Raw genomic sequence first — 8,823 nt, 5'->3', positions numbered from 1 at the left:
ACTTTACATGACGTTCCCCAAACGTCATTTTGCGGCAAGGGGTTAAAAGCCAGTTTTTGGCAGCCAAATATTTTTTAGATTCGCCTTTTTTTAATCTGCCTGTTTTGAGTGTTCACCCAAAAATTTGCATTATCCGGGATTAGTGCACAATTTATCATTTGTGACTTTTTAAAACATCGCACAAACTGGGCCAGGCTTATGTCTGGTCAGTACTAGGTGAATTTGTTTGGAATTTTCTTTTGCAACTTACTCATTTACAAAGCCAATGCAACTTCCTAATAAATAACACTCAACATACTGGCACTAATTAAACACCAATCCCCATTACAATAGTTGCACAAATTACACTCCTTAGTAAATGTCCCCCTTTGTTTAATTTTGAAAAAAAAGATGGTTGAGGGGTGATCTAATTACAATCTATAAATATATAATATAAAAATTGATTGATCTTTTTTAAATTTAGGCCTGTGGGCCTCCAGCTATTGCCAAGCTTTGGCTGTACAGTCCTATTGGAAATTGTGTTTTGACACTTGTGTTCTATGTCTAAAGGAAAAAATATTTCACCATTATCACTACAGGGATTCTTCACTGTAAGAGCAGTGAGACCATGGTATGAGTACTGCCACATGATGTTGTTATTATGAGCAATTCCTTAAAAAAGTTGGATTGATGACTTTCTTGAAAAATATCCATTTTTACAGAGATTTATTCTGATTGCCATGTGTGCAAGGATGCCATTTCAACTTGGATAACGCAGTTGGCGTCTGCCTCCTAAGATTTCTTTGGTTTCTTGGATCAATTCAGTAGGGCTGTAGGTTAGACTTGATGAACTATATCTTTTTTCAACCTTATCAGCTACATAATTCCTGGGAAAACACAAATACAGTGTAAAGTACGCAACAAAATAATACAGCACCTTCCAATCACCATTAAATATAATAACTTTGTAGATAAGATAAATGATTTCTCACCTGATCCGGTTCCCATATGCAGCTTCTTCTGGGATATCCTAGTATAACATAATAATATAGTCAGACAGCTAGAATGTGACCTCTATTTCATCATGTACTATTTGACCTTGAGTTGCCCTGTGTATTTTCTTCATAAAGAACAAAATAGACCTAATCTACATGTACAAACAATATTTCCCATCCCACCGAGGTTTCAAGGTTTTCCGCAGCTCATGGAAGCCTAAAAAAACACAGCTTTTATGCTAGTTCCCTGATAGCATCAGTGAAACATGGCTTCTCCTCCACCTTCACGTACAAGTATTCCTCTTCAGCACTTTGTGTTCAGTGACATCAAGGGCGGCATCTTCCTACTGGCTTTGTTATTAGAAACCTCTGTTTTTCTACCTCACTGTCCATAGAGATGTTACCTGGATCGTTCCTTAAAAAATAAAATGCATGTTTAGGCCATGATCACACAACGTATATTTTTGTAAAAGTACGGCCGTTGTTGCCAATTGCAACAACGACCGTGATTAATACGAAAATATACGTTACCTTGCCATCTATGGAATCCTGGCCGGAGCGTATACACAGAGTATACGCTCCGGCCGGGATCCCTAGCGGCACCGCAAAGAACGGACATGTCAGTTTTCTGCGACCGCTATTCATTGAATAGCGGCCGCAGAAAACCCTGTCAGTGCACACAGTGGAGCGAGCGGCTCCGGCCTCCTGCTTCATTGTGTGCAGTGGAGAGTTCTGATGCGGGCGCTAAAGATCATCCAGCCGGTACTGCAGTTTGTTGATCTAGGAACAGGGCTGCAAGCCATGATGGTCAGGAATCCAGGATACTCCCAAAAAGAAAGGGGCCCTTCTTAGAGGTAAACTTGGTGGAGGTGTATGTGTTTCAAGGTAAGTGAAGATACTGATTATACAATATTTGTTACATTGCAGTTATTAACATTTATGCGTAGTACTGATTTGTGTACCGTCTGAAACCATTATCCACAATGTTGAAATTGAGTGGATGGCCGCCATTTAATGGCAAATATTTGCTGTTATTTTAGAACAACGGCTATTGTATTGAAATAATGGCAGTTATTTACTGTTATATGGCGGCCATCCACTCAATTTCACCATTGTGTGAACAGATCCTTTCTGTGTTTTTAATCCACTCCTGGTTTTGGTTGCAATACTGACTGAAATATACGTAGTGTGAACGCAGCCTTAAAGGTCTTTTCAATGGGTCTTAACATTTTGCTTCATAAGTTGCAAATTGAAAGCAGTGAAATTATTGGTTGCCAGGGTAAAAGAATTCATGGTGTAAATCCCTCCCCCCCTTCTCACCCCTTTATCTAACCTGTGTCCCGCAGTAGCTTTACATTACACTGGGGGGTTTGCTACATTGCCATGACACCGAGTGACACAGCTGTCAAATGAGGAGGAGGCATGCAGCAGCTATAATAGATAGTATGTCACACACATTCTGTTTCCATCACTTCAGCTACATGTCAAAATGGGTCACATATGACATTGTTTTAGTATGACTATATTAGTTATGTTTATAACAATGCAAATTAGAAGACATCTTAGGGCATTAAAAAGTTACATTGTTTCATGGGCTAATGTGCTGCCTCTCCCAACATTTAGTACACAATAGTAAATGCATTGTTATATCTCATTCACACATACAATTTTTATCCAGTATGTTTTTTGCTTGTATTAAAAAAAAATGGTTTTTCTTTCTTTGCATTTGTGCTGTAATTTTTTTAACACATTGTTCTGTGAGATTTTTATTCCTATACAGAAGCCTGTGGAAAATAAACACAGTACCTACTGTAGTGCTTGCTGCCTAAAGATCCCCAAAAAGCCACATAAATGGCACAAAAAGTATTATTAGTTGTGGGTTTCATATTTCTTTGATGTTACCCTGTACCCACAATCTCCCCTCCCAAACCGTCAGAAAGCTGCTTTTAATCCAAGATCTGTCCTGGGGTCCGTTCCGCAGGTGATGCAGTTATTGTCCTGAAAAACTACTTTTAAACTTGCAGCCCTGTGTCAAATTAGCGTGGCCTAGAGTGTCTATGCCCTATGCCTTTCTGTCCCTTCTCCTCGCCCTCCTCATCATAAGGAACGCCCCTGGGCAAGATTTCTCCTAATCATCAATTGTCTGAACACTGCACATGTGCTGGATCTTTAAGGCACCTGTGCAGTGTTCAGACCAGGGGCGGAGGGGTGTCGCAGTCCTTGGGCACAGACAGTCTACACCACACCAATTTGACAAAGGACTGCAAGTTTAAAAGTTGTTTTTTAGGATAATAACTGCATCACCTGCCGAATGGGGTGCAGGACCGATCTTGGATTAAAAGCAGCTATCTGAAAGTACAAGTGGTTTGGGTACAGAGTCGCTTTAAAGAGAACCAATCATGGAGTAAATTTTTTAAAATTTTTATTTCATTTATATTTTTGTTATATTAACATTAAAAAGAATATATGATCGAAGGGGTATGAAGGATATGAAGCAGAGCGGTGGCCAAACATTAATGGGATGCAAAGCACCACCACGAAGCATGCTGGGAACTTCCTGTCTTGCGTCGACTCTTTTAAAAAGGGCAGCGCAAGACATTACAAAAAAAAAGGAAGAACGGGCATAAAATTAGTTAAAGGGGTTATCCAGCTTTAGAAAAACATGGCCATTTTCTTCTAGACACAGCACCACTCTTGTCTGCTGTTCAGGTGTAGTTTGTAATTAAGCTCCATTTACATCAATAGAAGTGAATTGCAAAACCCCACCCAACCTGGAGACAAAAGTCCTGCTGTCTCTGGAAGAAAGTGGCTATTCTTTTCTAATGCTTTAATTAATGTTATGCCCATTCTTTCTCTCTATTCTCTTTTTTTGTAACGTCTCACACTGCCTTTTTTAAATGAGTTGGTGCAAGACAGAAAGTTCCCAGTATCCTTCTCGTGGCAGTGCTTCGCATCCCATGAGCACTTGGCCACTACTCTGCTTCATACCCAGTGCATAGGCTCTGTGTCTTACTGTTTGCATGGTATCTCCCCTTTTCTCATGCTGAATGTGTAGGATACATACCACACATGCGTATCACACACAGCACCGGAATAGGAAGAAAATCAGAGGTGGAATGTACCACTGAAACACAGTGAAGAAAACAAGATGGTGGTTGCCGACTATACAGGACTGGACCAGCAAGATTAGGCAAAGTATACAAAAGACAGTCTTTAAAAAAAAAAAAAAAAGTACTTATTTATAGTATATGTCCAGTTAGTATTAGGTAATTGGTTCTCTTTAAAGAGGTATTGCGGGCATAATTTACTAATCAGCTCATCAGTAACTAATCGTTCAAGTGAATGGGAGCTGAGCTGCAGCTGCAATTAGCAGCAACACAATGAATGGAGACAAAGGGGGACATTGACGAAGTCCGGCGTTTTTTACGCCGGACTTAAAAATGTCCCCGCAGCTCCGAAGCTCAGGGGATTTATGTAGAGGCGCACTGCCTATACATAAATCCCAAATTTTTAAACCTATGCCAGCTCATAAAAATGTGGCGCATGCGCTGCCGCACCCCCTGTATCGCCCCATCTCCACCCCACTGGCAAAGGTGGCGCAGATGGGGCCGGTGTGAAAAAAATATTTACAAAAATACCCTTTGCAAATATTTTTACGCCAAACAGCCCCATCTGCGCCCAAAAAAAGGCATTTTCACCTTTTCATACATGTCCCCCAAAATCTGTTTTGTATAGTGCAGCCGAACAGTACATTTTGTATGGAAAACCCCTTTAAAAACACTGTGGCCCTACTTTAGCTAAAAGACGGTTGGGCGGCATAACTACTTACAATACTTTTTTGGGGGGGTCAGCAGCAGTTTTTCAAGCATATGTTCTCGGTGGGGTGCTTTTGTGACCTTTGTCTCCCATAGACCTTTACTGTTTGTTTGTTTGTTTCTCTTTAGAGTGTAAATCCACCACTGTTTTTAGGAAAAATGTCCCAAAGAGAAAGTGTAAAAAAGACCGTCACACAAGGAAGCTGGAATCACACATGCAGTTATTGGTGCAATGTGTGATCAGCAATGACCTAAAGCTAGTAAGGACTTATACATGTTGCACTCTGCCACAGTATAGGTCTTCATCCTGTTCTCAGCACATTGCCAATGTCTCAGACAGAAGTTAACATATAACACATTAAATACACGTTTTACTAATTTATTAGATTTATCACTTTCTTATTCTAGGTTCCCTAAATATTGCATTATTTTTACCCCACATCTAGAGAAAGTATAATTAATTCCCATAGCAACAGTGAGCACAAAAGCAGGGCGTTCAATGTGACACGCCACTATGTTTCATTGTATGAATATTCTACACTCGGGGTTGGTATCCCTGGGGAAATCATATTACATAGTTAGAAAGAACTCATCTGTATTCACCATGGCCACAATATTATGAGAGGAAAAGGACATTTGGCCCCAAGATACTTTCTGAAACACTTACATGGAAGAAAGTATAAGTCCATTTTGTTGTTATATTCTGTCAAAGACAGATAGGTAATAGTCGTTGTGCTCTCAGTATATTAATAGCTAAGGGCCAATAGATGGCGCTATATTAAAATATAATACAGGTAAAGAATGATGAAACCCGCAGACCTGTGCCTAGGGCGGCAGTGTTGGAGAGAACATTTTGGTTTGATTTACCTGGGTGGATTATGTTTTGGGTTTGTGATTTTACTACTTTCTGTGCATAGTGGTGATATTCACAGCAAGTCTGCAACAAAATCCACATGCAATATATGGGGAATCACTCTAAGGGGGTGGCATTTTCAGTCAGAGTGCCTAGGGCAGCACAGTCTGTATATACGGCCTTGCATAGACAGTGACCACACTGATCTGCATAAATGTGGAGACTCAGCATGCTTTACTCTTATTGCTGACCAGTCACTTTAACCTCTTTCAGCCTACTACTAAATAGATTATTCATTATTGTATGAAAACATCTTTAGTTGCCATTTTATTCCATGTTCACAAACAGCAAAATACTGTAATAAACTAGTTATAAAACACAGCCATATTTGTAATCTAATAGTGTGCTACATTAAAGCCTAAGGGGGCATTTCTATCTGTGTGCGCAGTGCAATGTGTGCACACACAGGCTTAATTTAGCACATAATTAAATTAAAAATACAGCCGCATTTCATAACTATATTACTGCCATATTTTGCTGTGTATGAGCCGAGCCTCAAAGTTTTAAAATTATTAAAAGGGAAAATAGTGTTGGAGACACTGGAGCCTTCCACTGGAATCATCATGAGTCATATTAAATAACCTAGCCAATCTACTACAGCTTAGCACTGTCATAAAAACCTCAGTGTCATTGTTTCCCAAGTCTCCGTGCCTGGCACGTTACTCACAAGGAAATTACTTTGTTTCTTAATCAGGGAAAGAGGAAATTAACAACTCTTATGTCTCAGTGTCTTAGATGACTCACTTAAAGCCTGGTACTCCTTCCTAGAAAGAGGAAACCTCTGCCTGTGTTTTTTGGCAGCGTACTCTAATGTTGTTGTTTTTCTTTTTTGAGTAGAATGTGTCACCTAGATTGCTTTACTTAGTACAGCCACATAGTGAAACATTTTGATTCTAATCTGTTCTTGTTTTTTTTTATTGCAAATGTTTTTATTTTATCATTTGTACATTACAATGAAAGCAACCATGTTACCTGAGCAGCCTCATAGATATAAGAAACAACATGCTGGAAGGGACTCACTGACTTTTTTGGGAAAGTGTTCTACCCTGTTTTCCAGAAAATAAGGCATCCCCTAAAAATAAGACCTACCTGTAGTAGAGGTTTTAGTGAATTGCTAAATATAAGGCCTCCCCCGAAAGTAAGACCTACCAAAGTTTGGAAGCATGATTGCCAAACACCAGGGCATGCAGCTGTGATTCTTTTTAGCCTTCCGCCATTGCCCCCTACCTTTACCAGCCATTGCAGGACATGAAGCCCGTCATCTGCTGCCAACACTGATGTTCCCTTTTGTAGTCGTCACTTGTAACTGTGCGGGCAAGGCTTCAAGAGGCCTGTCGCCAGCTGCCATCCCAGTTGTCCCTGACCGCCAGATGTAGAGCTGCACACAGTCTGCCTTTATCCCGTACCCTGCCGCCATAATGTACACTGTTCCTGCTGTGCACGTGACATGAATTTTTCTTCATGGAAAAATAAAACATTCCCGGAAAATAACACCCAGTGCATCTTTGGGAGCAAAAATTAAAATAAGACAATGTCATATTTTCAGGGAAACACGGTAGGCATGCACTGACCTATACAGAGGTATTTTACAGGCAGGGGAGGGTTTGACCTGTCACTGTTACCTATTGTGAATGGTCCAATCCTATCTTATCTATATACTAATAAGGAGGGCACTGCTGTAAAGTAATCTGTGAGAAATGCTGTTATTGGGAAATTTTGATTAATATTGATAGAGGAGAATAAAGAGCTGTCAGATACATCTGGTTCCACTTATCGTCCAGTTGTGCAATTGATCAGGCATCTTAATATCAAGGAGTCACACACATTATTTCACATGAAAAAAAAATATATATATATATACTGTGTATATATATATATATATATATATATATATATATATATATATATATATATATATATATATATATTGTACTTAGTGTAGACAGATCTGCTATGGTAAGTGATAGCCGCTATAACCAGCTCATGTTGGCCATTGAATGTGTGACAATGGTACTGCGTTAGGGGCTCCTACCTAAGGTTTTGCCCAAAGGGCTCCAGCAGCCTTTATCCAGAGTTTTTATTTCATAATACCAATCCATTTGCATTCTAACCACTTACCAGATCTAAACCTTAGTTAACACTTCCTGTTCTGTGTGTGATGATAAGGAGGAGACTGGTGAAAAGTGGTCAGTACAGCATAGTCAGATAAGACTGTATTAGCTTAGTCTCCCCACACCTGTAGAATGGCCTTTGGACAGGTCATGTAGCATGCATACAAACCTGCTCCATACAAAGAATAGGGCCTCGAAATGTTCAGTGTGTGTATGTCCATCGGGCATCAGAAAATAAAAACAGTTCAGAACAAAGAATATGTTTAAATATCTTGATCTCATCAGTAATAGCAAATCTATGTGACACGTTCACTTGAAGCAAACGCATGGGAATGTTACAGTATACTTTATTGGCTGGTATATGTTACATGGGTGGCCCAACCATTGTTTGACCATGTTATAACTGCTATCAGGCTGACACCTAGGCTTTACCTCATAGTGCCATCCTAGATTCTGCACCTCGCATGGCCTGCCATACTATGGAGTGGCACACTGGCATCAGGGTCAGCACTAAGGCAGTGGCTTGTAAGCCCACACACTTAGCAAGCCACCATTATATCTTCACCTCAACAGAGAAGGAACATTCTGGCTTTATTTTTAACATACACGTCCCCACTACTATTACTCTGTAAGAATTCACTTAGCTATTACCGGAAAGTGTTTAGAACAGTTGCTATTTCTTTCTCAGTGGGGAACACATATTATATCTGACTTCACGTTACTTCTGTAAAACGAAAATCTTCTGGTCACTGCCAAAAGGAAAAGGAGAATTTGTAGTTTTTCTTTACCATAGCAATAATGGATGTGAATCTACAATAGTTACACTCAACACATTGCAACATGAACTCATAAGACACTTGGATGTGCAGTAGGACTGGTCTACTGTGTTTTTTTCTAGTGTATCAGTATCACAATCAGTATGTTGTTTTTTTTATTTTTATTTTTTATTTTATTGTGGAAAGAAAAAGCAGGAAAGCCACAAGTGAACTTACAGACTACATGCTGAGGTT

At 39.7% G+C, this 8,823-nt stretch overlaps 1 long non-coding RNA gene across 1 annotated transcript; it reads right to left on the bottom strand.

The window, feature by feature from the left end:
- Positions 1 to 757: 757 nt before the first annotated feature.
- Positions 758 to 8,556, bottom strand: LOC138794887 (uncharacterized). Its single transcript, XR_011363523.1, has 3 exons — positions 8,465 to 8,556; positions 972 to 1,009; positions 758 to 866 (listed from the first exon to the last, which is right to left on the bottom strand). It is a non-coding gene; the product is annotated as an uncharacterized lncRNA (long non-coding RNA).
- Between the last annotated feature and the right edge of the window lie 267 nt (positions 8,557 to 8,823).

The sequence above is a fragment of the Dendropsophus ebraccatus genome, chromosome 6, assembly GCF_027789765.1.
Source record: "Dendropsophus ebraccatus isolate aDenEbr1 chromosome 6, aDenEbr1.pat, whole genome shotgun sequence".
Lineage (NCBI taxonomy): Eukaryota > Metazoa > Chordata > Amphibia > Anura > Hylidae > Dendropsophus > Dendropsophus ebraccatus.
The sequence above is the reverse complement of the archived record's forward strand: the minus strand, read 5'-3'. Positions and strand labels throughout refer to the sequence as shown.